Source organism: Ambystoma mexicanum, chromosome 3p (assembly GCF_040938575.1).
Source record: "Ambystoma mexicanum isolate Mex_15411 chromosome 3p, UKY_AmexF1_1, whole genome shotgun sequence".
Taxonomy (NCBI): Eukaryota; Metazoa; Chordata; class Amphibia; order Caudata; family Ambystomatidae; genus Ambystoma; species Ambystoma mexicanum.
In genome coordinates this window covers 153,170,699-153,193,752 of record NC_090925.1, presented here as the reverse complement: position 1 = coordinate 153,193,752, position 23,054 = coordinate 153,170,699, and the positions used below count along the sequence as shown (strand labels likewise).

At 45.1% G+C, this 23,054-nt stretch overlaps 1 protein-coding gene across 1 annotated transcript in view; it reads left to right on the top strand.

Moving 5' to 3' along the window:
• The window catches only part of LOC138579505 (killer cell lectin-like receptor subfamily F member 1), a 216,911-nt gene that overhangs the window by 96,916 nt on the left and 96,941 nt on the right, over positions 1 to 23,054 (top strand). The gene's annotated exons all lie outside the window — the stretch shown is intronic.

Genomic DNA, 23,054 nt, shown 5'->3' with positions numbered 1-23,054 from the left:
CTCTAAACGACAGGGGATCAATTCGGCGGTGATAGTGCACGGTAGAAAACGTTATGCCACTTTCAACGAACAAGTTCAACTTGAGCGGTCTTTAATGCTACGCTATTGTAATTATATTTGGTATAAAATAATCTAAAGGGTTACTTACAGTACAATTGCAATTTCCATTGTCTACGAGTAGTGCAATCCCAAAATACGACTCCGCGTGTGCGAACGATCTTTCGCATAGTGATATGATATATAAAAGTCATTTTGTTTCAGAAATTTCATCCTTATCTTCTCTTACGTTTTAGCAACACTCCTTCAAAAGAAGTCTTTCATCACAATCTCTGTCTGTTAAGGTCAAAATACAATACAACCTTATACTCCGCTTCGTGAGCCTCTCCGGGGCCCGAGATAAAAATGGAAGCAGCTGACCTTCACTGTGAATGAGCATAAATTCTTACTTTGCAACATTCTGTGTAAAGCCATATGTAAGAAGTTGGTTTTTGCACGCCATGTTTGTATATTGTTTGCGTGATATTAAAAAAAGTTTGTTTAAGGGACGTTATGGTTCTAAGTACAGCCGAAAGACCCCTGAAAATCGCAAGTTATGGTAAGCTATGAAAAATAACTCGCGCCACCACTGTGCACTGCTAAGACTAACACCCAGGACATCAAAGATGACATCGCAAATGTCATTGATGAAATCACTGATGACATCACATGTGTATGTACTTTTCATGGAATTTGTGTACTAGGGATTTTTATTATAATGTTGCGAAAAAAGTGTCAAGGATATTGCAATAAATATCATACCGTTATTAGTGCTTTGAACGATGCATTGATATAAATAGCATTGTATTATGGGATTCTATCTAGTATACTGAGCTACTAATGGAGAAACATAGCATTGTGTGCAGAGTACAAGATGAAAGTATAATATTTGTAATGTTAATATGTTGAATAATGAAATGATAATTGTCCTGAAATGTTCGAAAATTCACAAAATGGGGGTGTTCTGAGGACGTTATTCGTATTGTGTGATTGCTTAGCAGTATGCAATGAGGGAATGGCACAGAGAGTAAAGTGGACGCCGTCCGCGGACACTGCGGCTGTTCGTGGACACGGCGTGCTACATCTGTTTTTTTCCAGGAAATCCAACATGTACGGATCAGCCAATCAGATGTCGAGGTTGTGGATTTGTGTTGAAAGAGACTGTGTGTGGTAAAGATGGCAGAAGTAGAGAAAGTGAGGGTGTTGGTGCTTGGAGATATGTTTGTGTATGGTTTACAACAGTACGCTCAATGCAGGCATGTTGCAAAGAACTTTGATGTGAAAGGAGTGGAGGTGGTGTGGAGCACTGTGCCTGATTGCAATGTACAGGGAATCAGTGATGTCATCAATGACATTTGTGATGTCATCTTTGATGTCCTGGGTGTTAGTGTTAGCAGTGCACGGTGGCGCGAGTTATGGTTGCTTATGTTACCATAACTGCCGAAGTTCAGGATTTTTTTCAGTTTTACTTTGAACCATAACGTCCCTTTAACAAAGTTTTTTCACTGAATTTCATAGGTTTTTAGTAGCACAACTTAACCATAACTTCCCTTTAACAAAGTTTTTTTACTGAATATATATATATGTATATACGGTCAATTGTGAAAAGGTCAATTGTGACCCTTTAAATTCGGTCAATTGTTCATTTGAACAATTGTAAACGAACAATTTGGGTAATACAGAGAGAAGTTGTTCATTATGAAGCACAAACACAGGTTATCTGTGACTTTGTGGCAATAGCAGGATGAGTGAGAGGGAGTCTCAAGGAGGTGAGGGGCCACAAACGAAGAAGAGGCCACCTGCAAAACGTGGAAAAAAGGCACAAAGGGCCCTGTGATGAATTTGAATATGTCACCACTTCTTTTGCTGAGGTAGCCTCACCCTATGTGGCTGGGGGATGGCAGCCACTACCTGATCCTGACCCTGGAGTGGCTATGTGAGGCAGGACCAGCTGGGTGGAGGTGACCCACAGGAGGATAATATGGAATTAAAAAATAATAAACAAAAATACAAATGGTTGAGGAAAGCACATACCCCCCATTTCCTTTTAGGGATGTTGCCTTAATTATGCATGCCCTGATGGCATATTGTAACACTCTCCCTTTGCCTTTTACTGAACCTATTTCAGATGTTCCACGACATCCCACAAATGATAGAGTATTAACAACTAGGACGAAGAAGAGACAGGGAGCAATAATGATCACTCACAAAAGGTTCCAATGTCTGTCTCCTCAATGTTATACAAGAAACAGCCCAGTAGCCACTGAGATGAGAAAGGGTAATGGAGCAATGAAGATAACGAAGACTGGCAAGCCCACACAGTGGTCTAGTCTCTGGAAGCTGGTTCATCATGCTGGGAAGTTTAAAACTGCTACAGCTGACAAGTCCATGAGGGAGGGAGAGCTGCAGACGCTGAGCTGCACTGTGACTACTGCTGATGCTGAGTATCTTGCGGAGGGAAGGCACGCCATGGAGAATGGTGTAGAGGCCAACCCGAATACAACGAAGACAGAAACCGATGTGTAGACAGCACCAAGAACAGAAAGCAGTGGGAGCTGCACATAGGAGAAAAATAACATGGCAAACATACAGACGCTTACGGGGTGCACACCAAGCCACCAAACTGAAGAACCTTTGAACGAGGGAATGTGAAGGGCAATCAGTAAGCCCAGGGAAGGCACTTGGGTCACTGGGTTGCTTAGAAGCATTTGCCGCTTAACTAAAGTAAAGCAAAGGGAATTGGAGTGAGTGAGAGAGTCAGTAAACCTAGAAAAAGCAGGGGGTCACAAATTGCATGAAACTGCGTGCCACCACATAAGAACTGAATATGAGATACAAAAGGAGACTTGTGACATATCTGTGACGAGTTCCTTGAGCGGGTTATTGAACTCATATACTAAAGAAATAAGTAATGTTCTGGGAAAAGGGGTAAAGAACTCTTGTGTAACAGAATAAGCAAACATTAAAAATAACACTTTAATGCAAGGAGCGATAAGCCAATGGTGGGCTAATGTTATTTCATGGGTGAAAGATGAAGTTGAATGTTTGCAAGGTAAAGTCCTGGCAGGAGAATACACTAGGTGAAGAGAAGCATTTTAAGAAAGGTGAGTTTACATGTTTATAAAGTATAATCCTGGCAGGAGAGTGTATCGGTGAAGCTAAACATGTTTGTAAGACAAAGGTCTGAGAGGAGAGTAAACCATGTGAAGAGAATTGTTTTGATGAACTGTATGATAATCCTGGCAGGAGAGTATACCAGGCAAACTGAAGTGGGTATAGTTAATCTAAAGAACAGAATCTCAAGGAAGATCAATGCCCTGATATTGTAAACCACTGTCAAGTCTGTGCAGTAAACATGAAGAGGAAAGTCTCCAGCAAGATCAATTCCTTAGAATTGTGAACTGTATCAAATACAAAGTGTGTATAATACATGTGAAGCCAAACAACAAGAATTGGGTCCCTCGGGAGACACATGCCCTTGGGATTTTTAATGATATTAAAGGTGAAAAAAAATCTGCGGAAAGAACACCATTTCCCTGAGAATTGTGAACATGCCAAGAGAAGGGAGTCATCCTCTTGGGTTCTAAGGAACTTGATTATTCTTAGTTTGAACTTTTCATTTTGGTTAAAGGACCTGGTAAATTCCTGGCAGGAGAATACACTAAGTGAAGAGAAGCATTTTAAGAAAGGTGAGTTTACATGTTTATAAAGTAAAATCCTGGCAGGAGAGTGTATCAGTGAAGCTAAACATGTTTGTAAAACAAAGGTCTGAGAGGAGAGTAAACCGTGTGAAGAGAATTGTTTTGATGAACTGTATGATAATCCTGGCAGGAGAGTAAACCAGGAAAACTGAAGTGGGTTTAATAAATCTAAAGAACAGAATCTCAAGAAAGATCAATGCCCTGATATTGTAAACCACTGTCAAGTCTGTGCAGTAAATATGGTGGTGTATAATACATGTGAAGCCAAACAACAAGAATTGGGTCCCTAGGGAGACACATGCCCTTGGGATTTTGAATTATATTAAAGGTGAAGAAAAATCTGGGGAAACCCCATTTCTGTGAGAATTGTAAACATGACAAGAGAAGGGAGTCATCCTCTTGGGTTCTAAGGAACTTGATTATTCTTAGTTTGAACTTTTCATTTTGGTGAAAGGAACCTGGGTAAGTGAGCCATTCCTTGGAACTGTGAACATTGTCCACGTAGAACCTTTCTTTGGATTTACGTCATTTTGTTTGAACATTTGTGCACTTGGAAAATCAGAGACAATACACTTTCCATCTTAGATTTAGTTTTAGAGTGTGAGGGCCAGAATTGGATATCGGACATCGGACGTACATTTACTCTAGACAAAGGACAGATAACCTTAGCTATTCGCTGAGGAAGGGAAATACCTCCTAGATTACGGATAGTGAGGCATTATCCAACCCTTTTTCATTTAATAAAGGTTTATAACCCAAACCATGAGTCCACACTCCTGGCTCCTCATCGCCCCCATACCACCAAAGCCCACTACTGGGACAGCTTGCTGAAGACCTCAATTCCCCAGAACAGGTACAGGTGAGGGAGAAGGGCCCAACGCAGGAAAAAAACACTTTTCAAATGAGGAACTGCAATTACTCACTGCTTTCGTAGATGATCATCAGGGTGACCTCTACACTGAGGCTGGCAGTAGTTCCCTGACTGTTACAGGGTGGTGGAAACTGTGGCAGTATGTCAACAACATGATGAATGCATGTGGGGTGGAGGAGCACCATTGGGGAGGTGCACAGAAGGATGGGGGACATGACTAGGCAGACAAAGACCAACCTCATTCATAATCTGGCCTATGCCCAGGCTACAGATGGAGTATGCCCCCACATGAAGGAGCTGGGAGCCATTGAAGAGGTGGACAGTTGGCTCATCAGCAGTGAGCAGGTCATGGGTGTGGAAGACATGGACAACTATGCAGACACATCAAATGAGTGGAATGGTTGGAATGTATTGGTTGGTTTCACCACATGATATGTGTCCATATGTGAACGGATGGTTTGTCTTGATACTCCTCTTCCTGCCCTCATTCCTCCTGTAATGTAGACTTCGCTTTTCCATTACTTGGAGTTCTGTGAACAAGGTGGAGGCGTGATGGCTTGTTCCTTGTGATATGCCTTTTTCCCACTCATGACTGTTTTCTCCAAACAAGAGAAGCAGAGTGACTGATAATGTGCATATGGTTAGCACATGGTACAGCAGACACTCCCTGTGCAGCAGGCCCAATGTGGGTGTATGAATTGAAATTGTTTCATGAACGCAAGACTGTGTAGGCATCTGATTGTTGTTGTCTGTCGTCTTGCTGGTAATGAGGCAGTAGTTGAAGGACAGACCTGACCTCCACCAGCGCAAACTGGGCAGCTGTGGCTGGTAAGAATCTGCTCTGCTTACAGGCAATCATCAGCAGGCCTGAAGACTCTTCAGCTGGAGATGGTGCTTGAAGCTGCAACATTTTAGGAGGAGAGCCAGGAGACTGTGACAAATTGAGGGAATTTGTCCCTTCTCCACAAAGGGGAACCCCCCTCCCGCGGGGATAGTGAGGGGAACCCACTCCACAATACCCTCCCCAGGGATAGAGCCAGTGGGACCTCACAGGGAGACACTCCCCCTATGGGAACAAGGACTCCTGTTCTGATAAGGACCTCCCTCAGGCTGGACATATTGTAGCCTACATGGGATGCTCAAAAGAACCAGAATATATATAGTATCTAGTCTGGGATGAAGAAGCACCTAACCGATGGGAGACTAGCATATCCCTTTAAATGAAAGTGACCAATCTACTGAGATGAGGAGGTTGATTAAGGAGTCCTCCGTGAGCAGCCATAGAGAATCAGAGCGAAACAAGCAGGTACGTAGACTTGAGGAACGCCTCTGCTATGTCATACCTGGGGACGACTGAAATCTGGAAGCCCACAAGTTTGGAACTTGCCATAGAAAGCAGTGTGGGACGACCGCGACATTGAGAAGCCAAGAGAGAAACCAGCTGGACAGTAGCCTGCCGAGAGGTGGCAGTGAAACCACGAACAAGGAAGCATGGTAGAGGCACCCAAGGAATCATTATACCACATGAACAACTTGTCCCATTGATGAATATGAAATAGAGTGTATTTGAAAACGAATGAACTGGAATTATAGTAATACTAGTAAAGGATCCATTGAAAAGCTAAACAAGGCTAAAGATAAGCAATATGATTAAATAACCTGGGAAAAGGGGGAAGTAACTATTAATGTTACACAAGAAATGTATAAAGAGAAGGAGAGAACCAAGTGTGAACCAAAGTCTGCGAGAGATAGACAATTGCAATATATATTAAGAGAAGTAGCCCAACCTAAGGGCACATATATCTGTCCAGGAAGAAAACCTACCAGAAGAAGAATACTTTTACGATTTGTGAACCAACTACTAACAAGGAACACATATATAATGGTACCAGGAGTACCTTAAGGGGAAGGGAGACATTCTTCTGATTTAATTTAGTTTGCATAAGTGGTAGGGTCAGATAGGGTAGTTATGGACATTTACAACTGACGAACATGCACCTTAGTTAGTAACGTAGGCAGGGACAACCCAAAGTGATAGGGAAATGTTGGCCTTTTAAGTTACTTTAATAAAATGGTGAACATCATGTCATGCAAGAGTTTGTATCCTTCTTCTAACCCGCCACAAGACCTTGTCCTTGTCAGCTGGGACCACTGCAGCATTGCCAGCCTTCTAGTCTCCATGTTTGCCATCTCTCATCTTGGAGGCCACAGCAGTGGGTGGGGCCAGTGGGTGATTGTGGAATGGCACCCACTGTGTGCTCCCTGAGACTGCACCGGCATTTGACCTACCACATGGGTTGGACATGTGTTGAACATCTGGGCGTCATTTATCTACTGCACACTTGGAGTGGGAGGATGAGGTGCTGCAAGCAAGCAACAAATAGACTAAGGCCCTGAAACGGTTATCTAGGGCCAATGATGCGATTTCTTCAAATGCCAAACTAAAGGCTGGAATATGCCTTTTGAGAGAGGAGAATAGAGAAGAGAGAAGACATGCAGCTATTGAGGCAGGCCATTTGGGAGGAAATGAATGCCTCACAGGTTGCCTTTTATGGGGAGGTATTACCCCTTAGGCAATCTGTGGATAAGGAGATGTTGGCCTCATGGGACGCCCTCTGCTAAGTAATGTCCGCCTTGAGGAAGGCATGAACATGCAGATGATTGCTTCAAGGGGCAGCATGCATGGTGACATGTCCTCTTGCGACTATTTGCATCAGGACATGGATGCGTTTGAAGGACCGATGAATATCTCACTGTCCCGAGTGGCACTGGTCAATTGAGGGCAAGGCATTAACCGTGCTTGGTCTGGGTCCCCCATTGCAGGATCCTCCACAGGATGGGGATCACAGTGAAACATGTTCATATGCAAACCCATCCACTACATATCATACTTTTTATTTTTATTTTGTGGAACTGTCCCCTTCTTCAACCCCCAATTATTCTGGGGATCTATTGGATGTACAATTTTTATTTTTGTCCAATGTGGATTTTTTTTATTTAATGAGTGAGCCATTGTATCCTTTAGCCAAGCAGTGCAGCGGGATGTTCTACTGTGCAGAAGCATCAGCTGGGTTTTAATTCTTTTTTACGTTCCGTGTCATCAACTGACGTTGTGATTTTGCTTGCAACAGGCTCACGCAACCAGGTAAACATTGGGTTAACCAACAATGAGTATTATATGTATTGTTTGTGAGACACAATCATGTAGGTATTCTAATCAAATCACTCTCACATTAGACCCTATTCCACATTTGGTACCCACCCAGAGGAAACACCAACAGCCCTCTGAATCCACTCCTGCTCCCCATTCCTCTGTTGGACACCATCCTTCTTAGTATCATTAAGGAGGTGCAGTGTTTGGTGGTGAGGGATTTACGACACAAAATATGTACATGAAGGTAAAAGCTGTAAGGAATTTCAATCAGGCACACACCCAGGTCTCGCCCAGCATGGCGTGCACCAATGAAACCCTTATTTATTTTTGCAAAACAGGGGGGGTCTGGGAAACTCTCTACCAGCACGAACACAGCCCATTGGCTTGTTCTAGGGAGTCTTTAGCTCACTGTCCCTTTCACAGAGAAGAAATATCCCCACATATCAGTCTTTGTCCTGCCCAGGGGCAGTCCAGCACCAAAATGCTAGGCAATTCTCCTCTGAACAAGAGTACCACAGCAACCCCAGACACGTATTTCAACCTTGTTGGGCATCATCAGTGAGGTGAAGCTGTGTCTCTCTAAGAGCCGTGAGCAAGGGTTCCACGTCTGGAGTCCCCTGGTAACTTAGGGTGAGACCTAAAGTTACTTGGTATGCAAAACAGGGGGGGTCTGGGAAACTCTCTACCAGCACGAACACAGCCCGCTGGGCAGGACAAAGGCTGATATGCGGGGACATTTCTTCTCTGTGAAAGGGACAGTGAGATAATGACTTGGTAGAGTCTCTCCCAGGGGTTATTCACCCAAGAACAGGTCATTGGGCTGTGTTCGTGCTGGTAGAGAGATTCCCAGACCCCCCTTTGTTTTGAATAAATTAACTTTGGGTTTCACCCTAAATTAACAGGGCGATCCAGACGTGGACCCCTTGCTCACTGTTCTTAGAGAGGCAACAGTTTCACCTCACTGATGATGCCCAACAAGGCTGAAACACGTGTATGATGTTACTGATGGTACTCTTGTTCAGAGGAGAATTGCCTAGCATTTTGGCGCTGGACTGCCCCTGGGCAGGACAAAGGCAGATATGCAGGGAAATTTCTTCTCTGTGAAAGGGACAGTGAGCTAAAGACTTGGTAGAGTCTCTCCCAGGGGTTATTCACCCAAGAACAGGTCATTGGGCTGTGTTCGTGCTGGTAGAGAGATTCCCAGACCCCCCTTTGTCTTATTTATTTTTGTCTATAAGTTCAATATTCTGAATGACATACCACTCATATCACACCCTTTTCAAAATACCCCCCAGGTCACACTGAACCAGGAATCAGGCTAGTTTGCAAAGGTAATTATTATTTATTTATTTCAATATTCAAATCACACATAAGTTTAATATAGATATATATGGGGCAGCAATCACCCAAAGGTTGACAATACAATTCAGAAATAAGCAACTCAATTGAATTCACTTATGAGGAGGAAAAATATAAATACTGGGAAAAAGAACAGTTTGTTTTGCTCACAGATAACGTTTAGGTTAATGTTCCCCCTGCAAAGTTTTGTTTACATACAAATGAGCAATCCTGCACCAATGTGAGTAATCAGCAGGTTTTCAGGAATGAAATACAATGTCTAGAGTTATAGGCAATCCTCCCTCCCACACAAGAGAGAAAACCTGATTTTGGCAAATGACACTTGGAAATGACCAGTGAAAATGGCTTGGTGAAATACTGCAAAAAGTGTCAACTGCTAAAATGGAGACCAATGTGAGACTCACCAATGTGAGTAATCAGCAGGTTTTCAGGAATGAAATACAATGTCTAGAGTTATAGGCAATCCTCCCTCCCACACAAGAGAGAAAACCTGATTTTGGCAAATGACACTTGGAAATGACCAGTGAAAATGGCTTGGTGAAATACTGCAAAAAGTGTCAACTGCTAAAATGGAGACAAATTCTAAAGAAAGCAACACAAATCAGGTCCTAACATGCATGTGCTATAATATGAACCACCATATACACTTCAGACCATGATGGGATGGAAAAAGCAAATTGAAAATTGGCAAAAGACATGTGTACTTTGGCTGAAATTGCAAATTTGCGGCAAATTTTACAATGCGATATTGAAGAATAATGGGCCATATACACTGTTCCGCAATGCTATTATTAGTTGTGGAGATACCAAATGACGTTAGGTATCAGTGAGAGTTGAAATTTAGTTTCTATCTTTAAAACTGAGGGAGTTATAGAGGTTTTAGTGAGAGGTGTTTTTTGAAAATAAAGATGTAAATTTGGACAAGAACTTCAGTTTAAAACCAGAAAACATGGATTATGCTTTTACTCTAGACTAGAGCATCCAGACTAGACAACCAGGTTGGGACGAAGTAAGCCCTGAATCTGATTCATGACTTCAGCGCCTTCCCCGGCGGAACCAGTCCAAACATTTGAAGTGGGATTTATGGATAAGAATTACACAAATAAACTGACTATGAAAACAACGCTTTAGCAAATAGACAGGATAGGATAGCGCCAAAGATTTTGACACTGTTACTGGTTATGAAAGTAAGGGTAGTTCAGAGATTAGGTTGGAACAAGATAAGGTAAGGTATACAATAGTTTTCTAGCGTCCTGTTAATACTCACAATCTAATGGGATTTAAGATTTTTGGACTGTCACGGGTCTGGTCAATTGGATCGGGTCTATCAGGGAAGGACAGCACATTAGGCGGGACAGGATCAGCTAGGCCGGTCGCTGGAACTACACAGGATCTGCCCTTCTTGTTTCTGGATATTTCCAATCAGCGGGATGGCAAGTTCATCAGACAAGCATTTATGGTAGCAAGCCAGATAGTTTCAGGATGCTTCCCCCACCACATCACTTCACTGGGTTGTGGGGATTAGTTGAGGATTGAAGCCTAGCTGAAGATGGTTCAGCTACTGCTTGGCCTGGTGATTGGCATCTGGATCTAGAAGGATGTTGAAGGCTGGATGTTGAATGCTGGATCAAAGAGCTACGCTGGAATCAGAAGAGAGTGTGTCCATGTGTTGTCATATGTCCCTATTTATCCTGTAAAATGACATCACCAAATGGGTGTATGGGCCGGCTTAACTAAACCTGCCCCTGTGACATGGGATTGGATCAGAGCCTCGTCTTCGCCTTGCATCCGGGTAATTGGATCAAAGACATGATTTTTACAAGACTTAGAAACCTCCCCTAGCCACTAGTATCAAAATCAAATGTTGTCCTAAATACATATTTATGCATTTGTAACATCTACAAAAATCACATACAAGGATTACATATTTGATGGAACATCTGTTCATCAAAATCCCACAGCTGTGAGATCTTGTTTCGCCTTTTTGCAGCATTTTGTTCATTTTGCCATGAAAACATTTTACAAATTTCTCCGACTTTCCACAGATATGCGCGTTTACCATAGGAATGTGTGTGCAAAGTTTAACAATTCTAGCATAAATACAGCTCCCATAAAACCACATATTTTGCCATTCCTGTTCAGAACATGCTACACAGTCCCACCAACTTTTCAAATGTAGGGCCAAAAATTAGATTCTCAAATCTGCCCGTTTTATATTTTTCACCGCTTCTGATAGCGAGTTATAAATCTCTAAAACAGGTTCATTACATATTCTTTAGCAGCAAATGGTCAGCCTTTTGTCAGTCTCTGGAGGCAAGGAGCAGCCCCCACCTTTGGGATTTCCTTCTGCAAGCCTAGTTTATGACCTCTTCACACGTCCATTTCCTGGCCTGGAGAATCTGCCACTGTCCAGTCCCTGGCCGCAGACGCAAGTCGGGCATACCCCACAATTATCATGCCCTCCCCTTGGGAGGAAACCGGGTTGTCAACCCATTGCAGGCCCAGCCAGCCTAGGTTAATTCTTAATTTCTTGACCTGAAATCCAGCATAAAACAAACTTGTTGCATCAGATAACATGTATCATTTACATTCTAGCCTTAAACCTGTGTGGTCAAAACAACTGAGATCGGTGTTCCTTTCAGCAACAGTATTTTTATATTTGCTAATCGGGCAGACCTTTAGATTAGACAACTTTAAAGTTTAATCAGGAGAGCCCATTTGACGGGGGCTGTCACTCACAGGTAGCCCAGTGCGGCTTCACAAAGTTTTTGACAGGAGTTGTCATTCACAGGCAATCCAGTTTTGCTGAGAAGGTGTTTTGCTCTTAACATTTCAGGACCTTATAAATTCACAATGCTTCATTAGATTAAATGATTTTAGCACCAAGCAAGATTTTGAGTGTTGGAAAGTGTTATGCACAAGCATTTTGAAGTTTCAGCAGCAAGATAAATGTCATTTACCGGTACATTTTGGAGTTTCATTTGCAAAGCGCTGCTTCTCCCTCTGCACTTTGCTTGTCATGGAGCCCATTGGCACTTTTTCTGCAGCGTGTGCTCTGTTCCACCACACATGCACCATTGGTGGCAGGTTGTACAGCCATCTTTTTGTGTGTTGAAAAAAACACGGTTTTGGAGGTTTTGGCATGCACAAGGGTTTTGCCGCCATTTTACTGTTTTTGCACCATAGATAGCAGAGTGCAGCCGCATAGTATAGCAGAGTGGGTCAATACATCCCACAAATTGTACACTGTCCTGCATTTGGCTAGCAGTTGACATTAAATTACAAAGAGTGGACTGATGTGGCACTCATAAGAGTGTGGAAATATGTGTTATAAATGTTTAATTTGTGTGATGGTCAATGCCACCAACAAAGGGTATTGTCCTACAGCATAAGTGTGTTTATGTGTATTGATTCCAATGTTCATGGGAGTTGTGTTATTGGGTACCTGTTGTTTGCAGTGTGTCTCCTCCTGATGTGTCTGTGTTACTTTTGTTGGTGCACGTTGTTGTAATACTAGATTATTTTGCAGCTGGTATTTTACGTTCACTTTTGTGATATCATGCTTTCATGCCATATACTCACATATGTCATGGCAAGTAGGCACTGGATGATGCATGAGCATGCAACACACAATACTCTCAGAAGACATGTAAGGGAAGCAGCCTGATGCATGTACACAATCCAGTAAGCTGAGAAGTGAATTGTGGTGCCCTTTACAGGGGAAGGGAGGATGGAGGAGGTCAACGTGTTTTTTTCTCTAGATAGGTGTTATGGGGCAGCTGTGTGGCTTCTTGTAGTAACACAGTAGATTGCTATGTATATGAGACCTATATTTGCTTTAGGGAAGCCATTTTTCTTTAGGGAAGCTATGGAGCACTTTGCAACCATAGTGAGAAATACACATTGAAGGTAGCAGAGACGTACATTAGCAGGGAGCTGACCGGGGAGGGGAAGGTCAGTCTGTTGTCATCGAGGGATGTACTGCCAACCAGGAGAAGAGATAGGGGCGAGATGCTCACACAGTCTCAGGTAGGGTGGTCAGTGGAGGGTGTGTTGCCATAGGTGTTAGGGAGGAGCATTGCATTGAAGAGGAGGGTCATCAGCTTCTTTCTGGACTGTAATAGTGAGGGGTTGAGTCTGATGGTGATGGGGAGAGGTTTCAGAGTCTTTGGGCATAGGTAGAGAAGGGCTGTCTTCTGGTTATTTCCTTCATGCACTGGATGAGAAGAAGTTTGTTAATGTCTTCACTTCTGGTGTATTGTAGGCCTCCAGAGATGCTGAATTTGTCAATGAGGTAGCTTACTGACTTCATGGGGACCGCCTTGTGGATGATGCAGCAGAATTTCCACATGATACATGCTTGCAGTGGGAGCCATTGCAGTTCCATGAGAGTGAGGTTTATTGTGATCTCATTTGCGAAGTCCTTTGATGAATAAGTTTAGTTAGTTTAGTTTCTTTATTTATACCGCGCGCCGAACCCTGGGGTAACTGGGCGCTGGAGACTTAGATGCAGTTACAACATGTCAGGAATATACAATAAACAATAATACAAGACTGTGAAATAACAACAATAAGTGTGGAAGACCAGGTTATGGAAGACCAGGTTACAGGCTGGTCGACAGGGACATGCGGAGAGGAAGTACATTAGGCAGAGTTTCTGTTGGAAAGTCAAGTTTTAGTTTTGGCTCTAAAAGTCCAAAAGGAGGGTTCTGTTCTGAGGATTAGCGGCATAGCGTTCCATAGTTTGGCAGCTAGGACCGGGAAGCTGGCGCCGCCGGCTTTTTTTAGGGCAAATTTGGGAACGGAGAGGCAGTGTGAGTATGGCGTTCTGGTTGGTCTAGTTGAGGTGTAGTTGTGTAGTTGTGGAACTTGTATTTGGGTGCATCATTTGAGCGGCATTTATGGACAATGACGAGGGATCTGAGGGTGATTCTGTCTCGTACCGGAAGCCAGTGAGCATCTTGCCTGATGCTGGAGATGTGGGCGTGTCGTGGGATACTGAGGGAGGCTCTGAGGGCATTATTTTGAAGCACCTGTAGTTTGTTCAGATTGCGTTCTGACGTGCCGAGAAAGAGTGTATTGCAGTAGTCAATATTTGAGAGCACTAGTGCTCTGGCTAGCGTAATGCAGCTGGAGGCAGAGAGGAAGGGTTTGCAGGTGTTGATAAGCTTATTTGTGTAAGCTGTGGATGAGGCTGTGGCATTTACCTGTCTTTTGAGCGAGAGAGTGGAGCCTAGATAAACCCCAAGGGTTTTAATTTCTTTGGCAACTGTGATTTGGTTACCGTCTATGTTGATGGACGCGTAACGGGGGTCTAGTTTGTTTAGCCGTGGTTGGGAGCCGACAAGAAGGAGCTCAGTTTTCTCATCGTTGAGGCATAGCCCGTGCTCTGCCATCCAGGCTTGGATCTCCAAGTATAGATTGTTGATTCTGGTAGAGTCCTCATCATAATACTCTGATAGGGTGATGAGAACCTGGGTGTCGTCAGCATAGTTTGTGTATGTGACACCCAGGTTGTCTAGGCGGTCAAACAATAGCTTAGTGAAGATATTGTATAGGGTCGGCGAGATGCACAAGCCTTGAAGGACGCTGCATGTGATGGGGACAGGGAGTGCTGAGGCCCCCGGGGAGAAGACCCGGGTGGTTCGGTTGGTTAGGAAGGACTGGATCCAGGCAGCCGCCTGATTAGAGAAGGCCGCTGACGTCATCAGATGTTCCGTGAGGATCTGATGGTCGACAAGGTCGAAGGCTGCTGATAGATCTAGTAACAAGAGAATGGCTAGATTACCCTTGTCCTTTGCCTCGTCCATCTGGATTTTTAGGTCCAGTAGGGCTGACTCTGTTCCGTGCCTTGGCCTGAAACCAGATTGTCTGAGACCCAGGAGGTTATTGTCTTCCAGGTGCTTCTGTATTTGCAGGTAGGCCACTCTGTCTAAGATCTTTAGGATGTAGGGAACGGTGGTGATTGGCCTGTAGTTGGTTGGGTTATTGGGGTCTAGACTAGGTTTTTTTAGCAGTGGCATGACCCAGGCCTCCTTGAGGGTGCTAGGCACTGAGCTTGATTTGAAGGATGCGTTGATAAGGGCTGTTATGAAGGGGGCCAGCATGTTGGCGCCTTCCTGGATGATGGGAGCTGGGCATGAGTCCCCTTGGCATCTAGAGGGTTTGAGGCCCTTAATGATGCTTTCTACTTCTTTAGTGGATACTGGTGAGAAGGAGAAGGGGGGGCAGGTAAGTGTTTTGGGAGTAGTGGACGGTAGATGGTTTGTTTTTTTGGTTAGGTTAAGCTTTTTCTGTTTGATTTTGGATTGTAACATGGTGATTTTGTCTGCTAGTGCTTTTTGCATCCTCTCACACCAGTCTGCATCTTTCACGCAGGTTTCTGCCAGTGTGGGGGGGGATTCGAGTTCTCTGAGGATATTGAAAAGCTCTTTTGTTTTGGATTTGGCGCTCTCAATTCTGTAGTCATGTGTCTCTTTTTTGACCTTGAGGGTGGCAGTTTTGTAGGTGGTGGCTGCTATTGAGAGTTGTGTTTTGTTGGAGGGGTTGGGCGTTTTTCTCCAGGTGGCTTCTGCGGCTCGTTTGGAGTTTCGGAGGATTTTTAGCTCTGGTGTGAACCATTTGTTCATGTGGGCTGCCGGTTTGGCTTTGGTGAGTTTGAGTGGGGCGATGGTGTCAACTTCTGATTCTAGTGTTTTGTTGTATAGGTCAGCAAGTTTCTCCGCATCTAGGTTGACATAGTTTGTGGGGGTAAGGATGTTGTCTAAGAGTGGGCTGAGGTTTTGTAAGGTAATGTTGCAGTTATTTCTGCTGAGGGCTTGGGGGATGATGGGGGTCGGAGTGTTTGGTTGTGGTTTCCCTTGGATGGAGAAGGAGATGGCGTGGTGGTCAGACCATGCAGTTTGCTCGTTTTTTGTGATGGTCGTAGAGCAGTTGAGATCCGCTAGCCAGTCCAGGGTCCTGCCTTTGTTGTGGGTGGGGTCTGTGATTCTGAGCTTAAACCCTAGTTGGGAGATGGTGCTTTCCAGGGAGAGTGCATTGGCATCGTTTGGGTCACTGAGGCCGAGGTTGCGGTCGCCAAGGAGGATGATTTGCGATCCTGTTTTGGTGTTGGTGGTCAGGAGGTCAGATATCTCTTCCTCGAATGTGGTGATGGGGCCTGGGGGTCTGTAGAGGAGGTGTAATAGTACGGTTTGAGTAGCTGAGAGTTGAAGCTTGGCTGCAAGAAGTTCTGCAGACAGGAAGCTAGGCGGTGGGGTTAATCTGAGGCCAAGGGATGTTTTGGCGATGAAGTCTACTCTTCCTCCTTTGCCTATGTCCCGGTCTTTCCTCAGTATTGAGTAGCCTTCTGGGATGGCGAGGAAAAGCGCTGGGCCTGCTGCTTGGTGCAGCCAGGTTTCAGTGATAGCCAGGAAGTGCAGGTTGTTAGCAGAGATGAAGTCTGCGATATCTAGCGCATGGGCGACCAGGGAGCGGGCATTGATGAGGGCGCCCTTGATCAGCGGCTGTTTGGATGTGCTCAGGGGGGCTGTTTGGATGATGTTCAAGAATTGGGCGTCGTTAGCTTGATTGTGCGCGGGAAGAGGGGAGTGTTTTTTGGTGAGTGTTGTAGGGGTTATGAACCGAGAGCCGAGTCTCAGGTTTCTGTCTTTCAATGTGCATGGGTTCCAGGGAGAGGGTGGAGCAGCAAATCGGCGGATCCATTCTATGGGGCTGAGGGTGCCGTTAGGCTGGTCAGTGTGTTGGGTCTCGAAGAAACCCATAGTCGAGGTGTATATGGAGGATGTTGGGTTGGGTGTGATTGTGGTCGAGGTTTGTGGCAGGTGATGTTGTTGTGCTAGAGCAAGGCGAGTGTGGCCGTTAGGGTGAGAGTGGTTAAGAGGAGGTTTGCCATGGGTGGTCAGTGTGCGACCTGGATATGGTGTGGTGAGGTCGACTAGATGGCAATAGAGTGGGTTGCGGTGGATTGGGAGCCGCCTGGGTCGGGATGGGCGGGGAGGCAAGTAGTCGGAGTAGCGGGGTAATGGTCAGGCACAGTGACACAATAGATTAAGGCACAATGGCTAGCAAGTAGACTGTCCTTAAATGCACCTAGGATTGTCTGTCCCAGAACACACTAAAATGACAGGTATAGGTTATATGAAAATTGCCAGAAAATCGTCAGATACAGGCATGCAAAGTGGCCCCTAGATTTAGAGTGGCGCAGATGTGCAGATTAGCAATTAGGATCAAAAATAGCAAGCATTTGAAATTAGCACAGCAGTAGATCGGAGTAGCGTATGAGTTCAGAGTGGCACAAAGATTCGGGATAGCGCCTGGATTGGGAATAACATCTAGGTTCAGGGTAACACTTAGTTCAAAATAACACCTAGATTTAGCCTAGCACCCACATTCCGAATAGCACTTAGAATAAGCGTGACATGCGTTTGGAGATTAAGTACAGCATTGAATTTAGAGGCTATGGTGATATGTTGCACAAGGACACATTGGGCTACAGGTCAACAGATCTAGGGGTATTTGGTGAGCAGATCAGCAGAACAAAGGCAAATGATCACAATGCAGTTAGAAGTGGTAACTAGAATTGCATTAGGCTAACAGAGCATCAATGAGGCAAAGTGCAGTTTTATTAACCACTAAATTCAGAAAAGCGAATGGGCAGATCAGCAGAGCAAAGGCAGAGAGTTTTATATATATATAAATCAGAGAGTCATAAAGTAGTTTGGCGTAGGATCTTGTCATAGCATCTAGATTCGAAATGTTGTTAATGGGCTGTGAGCCAGTAAAAATAGAGTGTGGTCCGACACGATGAAGGAGGGTTTAAGTAGGCGTGTGACTTTGAGAGGATTTTGCCTTGCATTTAGGCATGGAGCGCTCAAGTCACCCTGAAGGACATAGGTGTCGCGGGTGGATGTTACCTTGGGAGGCTGGTGTTGGGAGGCCAGGGGACTGGCAGGTGGCAGGATCGGCAGGTAACAGGCAGAGAACAGGCTCCAGCCTTAGTCTCGAAGGCCTTGGTCAGAGAGGGCCGTATTCGCCTGCCGGCGTCCAATGGCTGGAGATGTAGTACAGCTGGCCAATCAGGCAGGGTCAGGAGTGCTGCTGTGTGCCTGGTAAGGCACCACTTGAATTTGCCTAGAGTGCGGCGGCCATCTTTGAAAGGGGTACCTCGTGTACCAGAAGCTGTGATTAGGGCAGAAAAGTGCACTTCTCAGTGCAGAGCTAGTGCAGGGCTACTTGGCCTCTTAGTGGGGTATCAAGGTGTACTTGTATGAGATTGTGCAATGAATTCTGAAATTCGAGCACAAAAAATGCGCAATGTGGTAGCGCTTACCGGAATTCGGCATCTGATTCCGGATGGATTCCTGGGCAGGCCCGCTGCTCCTGCAGTGTCGGGGCCTTGTATGGGGCAGCGGCATGCAAGACACATCTCAGGGGTGTCAGGGTAGTCACCAGAAGGGCTTACAAAAGGGCTCTGCTGCCAGCCAGTTGGGAGAGGAACATGGCTTGTCCAGCAGACTTTACATTGTTTTGTGGCCTGGAGTGCTTTTTTTCCCGATGGTTCTACAGTTGATACCAAGCCTTTTGTGTCTTGCTTGCTATTTGCTGTGTGAAGAAGATGTGTGTTTCAATAGCAAAGCATAAGGACTTTGCACAGGTGGACAGCTGGGTAGTGAAACCCTCAATGTTCATAGCAGGGAGCTGTGGTAATTGTGCTTGGAGGGGTTCAGCTTCAGTAATCAATGGACATCCACAATGGATGAATATGAGTCAAAGGTTCGGCCTGTGGAAGTGTTCAGTGAAAGATGTATTGAGGTATATCTGCGTGTCATCTGCATATTGGTGGATGTGGATGCTGTATGGAGAGAGGAGGTTTCCAACCCGTTCCATGAGCATATTGCATTCACATAGAAGAGACTATACAGGTGATGGGTGCAGTTGGTGATCTGGAGTAATCCATTTGTAACAACAGATGGAGATTTGGAATGTTGGATTAGTACCATTTGAGGACAATCCTGCAGATCCTGTGAGTCAGTGTGGGTTGTCTTTGAGTGTCTCTGGTAGTGTCCTTTGCTGAACATATGCAGCATTTGTACACAGAGGATTGTATAGCCTCAAATGATATGGATCTTGACTTGACTAGGCAGTGCTGTTGCTGGATACTATTCTTTTGTGGACTGAACACTGTCCTCAATGAGTATTGTCAGTGGTCTTGTATGTATCTAATAGTATCCTGCTTTGTGGATGTTGTTGGCTGCTTAGGTCTGTGTGATTGATAGGGATGATGTCAGATGTTTTTCATGGGTCTATTTGTGTCTTTGTGCTAATATATCAGCATTAGTGTGGCATTTAGGGGTGTGTATGTGTGTGTAGTTTAAGTCAGTGGGAGGTGTTAGAGTGTAAAAGCAAAGAGAAATATCGAGGCTGAGTACCCAAAAGGAAATACACCAAACACAGGCTTATAAAGATTCACAGATCTTTATTCTATAAACTGTACAGTTTACAAAGAAACAAAGTATCAGATAGCTATCTGGCCCTCAGTACGTCACCGCGAATACCAGCCCTTTCGGTGTGAGAAGTGAGAGGTACTGGACGTGTAAATATTTGCATATTTTATACAGTTTTCAATCGTAATGTCCAGCCACTCTGTACGTTAATTATTCTCAGTCTAGGGTTCGTGCCGAGTTCACTTCTAGTTAGTCCAACCATATGCATATGGATTACTTCTTAGTTTATACAACAACAAGTCACAATGGCAACAGTGTATCTTTGAATTTAACATTAAGCCTTAGTACATATCACATACAATGCAGTTCAACAAGTGTTCACATTTAGTATTTAAACAACATTGTTATTTGATGTATGTCCGCAGATCGGACTTGTTGGTGTGGGTAATCCTTTGAGCTATTGGTCAAACATAGGACATGGTCTCATTACACGACCCAAACATTTAGCCTCCGGGCAGTTTAGACATTAACCTATGTGAAGGTCAGGGTGGCTAGGTTATGAGCAGGAGAACACTGTCCACCATTTTAGAATACAGAGTGACTTTGAGATGGAAATCAAAATAGTGGATGAACCTAAAATGGCGGCTAAGTCGATCTAAGGTCAGAACTTCGCAACGCGGATTTCTTCGCAGAGCGACTGGGCTTAGGCAAACATATACGATAAAGGAGGCACAATATGGTATCCCGTTTAACAAGAGGGGAGTTGGTCAACCAGGGGAGCAGGGAAGTGGACCTTCCAAAGCAATGGTATTTTAGCAAGCCTCCATATCCAATGTTGACCTATTCTCAACAGGCAACATGGTTAGTTGTTCACATTGTCAAAGTCTGTCCCACTCTTGCTTGCTTTCAGCCTCTGGGCCTCATTATATATTTGCCAGTCTGGAACTAGCGTGCCAGTAATTCTGTTTACCGACAGGTTTCCGGACTGGCAAAATGCAAGTTTGCTGGTGTGGTGGCTTGATTTACCTTCAGAGATTGAGGTAAGTCAGGCACCCCACCAGTAAACAACAGCCAGTATTACCAACACCGCTATTACCGGTGCAGGTAATACCGGCAATCCCCCATGGAGTTCTGTGGACTCCATGGAATGGGAATTAACCTACCATTGCTGGCACTGGTAATCTGCCGGTGATTCTGGTAGATCAGGTGCCGGTAGCGGTATGACCTCTTGCACGTGTCCAACAGGATTTACTGGCAAACACTTAATGAGCCCCACCTGTCTCTGAGAAATATTGGGCCTCATTACGACTCGGGCGGTAAGGGATTACTGGTACCGGTAATGGCACCGGTACCGGTAATCCCTTACCGCCCTACTACGAGTTCCCTTTGCGGGTCCTCCCTTAACACCTGGTTTTACCAGGCATTAAGGACAGGACCCGCAAAGGGAATTTGGAGCTAATAACGGTACCGCAATTTGCGGTACCGTTATTAGCACCTTCCCCATTCCTATTGAGCCCTATGGGGGCTCAAATGGGAATGGCGAAGGGCCCTGGTGAATGGGGAATCACCGCCCCGCCAACCTTGGAATGGGGCGGTAATAGCTCCATTCACCAGGGCAGAGTCGGTAAGGGTTTGGAGGCAGCCATGGCGCTATTAGCCCCATGGTTACCTCCAAACTCCTAATGAGGCCCATTATGTATCCAGTGTGTGAATACACAGGAGTGTGGTAGTGGACATGTGAGGTGGGCTGGGCAATATGTGGTCTCGACAGGCCAATGACATCAGAGTTACTGTTCATGGACAATCGGATGATTTCCCCATGAGGTCCTGTGGACTCCACAAAAAGGCAGTTTCACAACTGTTACCCCACTTGTAATCCCACAATAAATTTGCGGGACCTAATGGCAGTAACAGAAAATGGCCCTCATTCCAACCCAGGTGGTAAGTTTCCCAACTTTACCACCATGGTGTAAACTCTGTTTACACCATGGTGGATGGCGGATTTACCGCCCCATTCCAATGTGAGTGGGTGGTAAATCCCCAATCCCCATTTACCCTTCCCCATTCCCATTTTTGCCCCATAGGGCATAATGGGAGTGGGGAAGGCGCTAATTACGGCACCGTAAATTACGGTGCCATAATTAGCGCCAAGGACGCTTAGCGCCTTGGTACTTAACGCCTGCTAAAAGCAGGCGTTAAGGTGGAAATCAGGCGTTAAGGGTTAACGGCGCCGACGGCTGGGTTGGAATGAGGGCCCATGAGGGCCCATGAGTGTGATAATTCCATCAGAATTACCACCAAACTTGTAATGAGTGGGATTGTATTATTTCACACACATTAGGGCCTCATTACACGGTAGGCGGTAAGGGTTTACCGGTACCAGAATTTTACTGGTACCGGTAAATCCTTACCGCCTTACTACGAGGTCCCTTTGCGGGTTGGGGAATTTAACGCCTGCTTTTTGCAGGCGTTAAAAACCAACCCGCAAAGGGACCATTGGAGCTAATTACGGTACCGCAATTTGCGGTACCGTAATTAGCGCCTTCCCCATTCCCATAGAGCACTATGGGGCAAAAATGGGAATGGGGAAGGGCAATGGTGGAAAGGGGGAATTACCACCCCGCCAATCTTGGAATGGGGCGGTAATTCCCCTTTCCACCAAGGCGATGCCGGTATTTTACCGTCATGAACCATGGCGCTAATAGCGCCATGGTTCACCGCCATCCGTGTAATGAGGCCCATAGTCCTGCACAGCTAACACACAGGGCCTTGTTACAAGCTTTGAGGTAACAGGAAAACCAGTCTTATTTGCCAGTGTGAGCAGTTTCAATTCGAAATTCATAGCTATTATCTGCGGCCATACTCCAAAGTCCAAGAAAGATTGTCATTAATGTAACTCTACTAATCTTTACCTCTGCCGCAGAGGTGGAGTTAAAAAGTAACTAGTCCCCATACATGGGCCTCATTAAAATGGTAACACCATTACCGGCACATGGAATGCCAGAATTACCGGCATATTCCAAGTGCCGGTAAGTGTATGCAATTCCCCCCTCCATGGAGTCCATAGGACTCCATGGAGGGGGGATTGCTGGTATTACTGGCACCGGTAATACCAGAGCTGGTAATAACAGCATTTTCTGGTGATGGGGGGCCAGAATTACCGGCAGCTTGGAGCTGCCGTTAAATCCAGCCACCCCACCATTAAACTTGCAGTTTGGCGTTGTGGGAAAAGTGGAGGTACCGGAATTACTGTCACTTTTTCATGCATCGCCAAAATTTGTAACGAGGCCCTTTGAGTCTCATTACGAGGTTGCCGGTAGGCCACTGGTGCTACTTGTGGCTTACCGACAACCTTGCCTTAACATTTCCGTCGCTCCATATCCCTGTAATACCGGGATATTAGAGGGAGCGGAGGAACCGTAAGTTCCCGTTACCGTGGAGTCCCATAGGACGCCACAGGAATGGGAACACTGAAGCACCGGCATCGT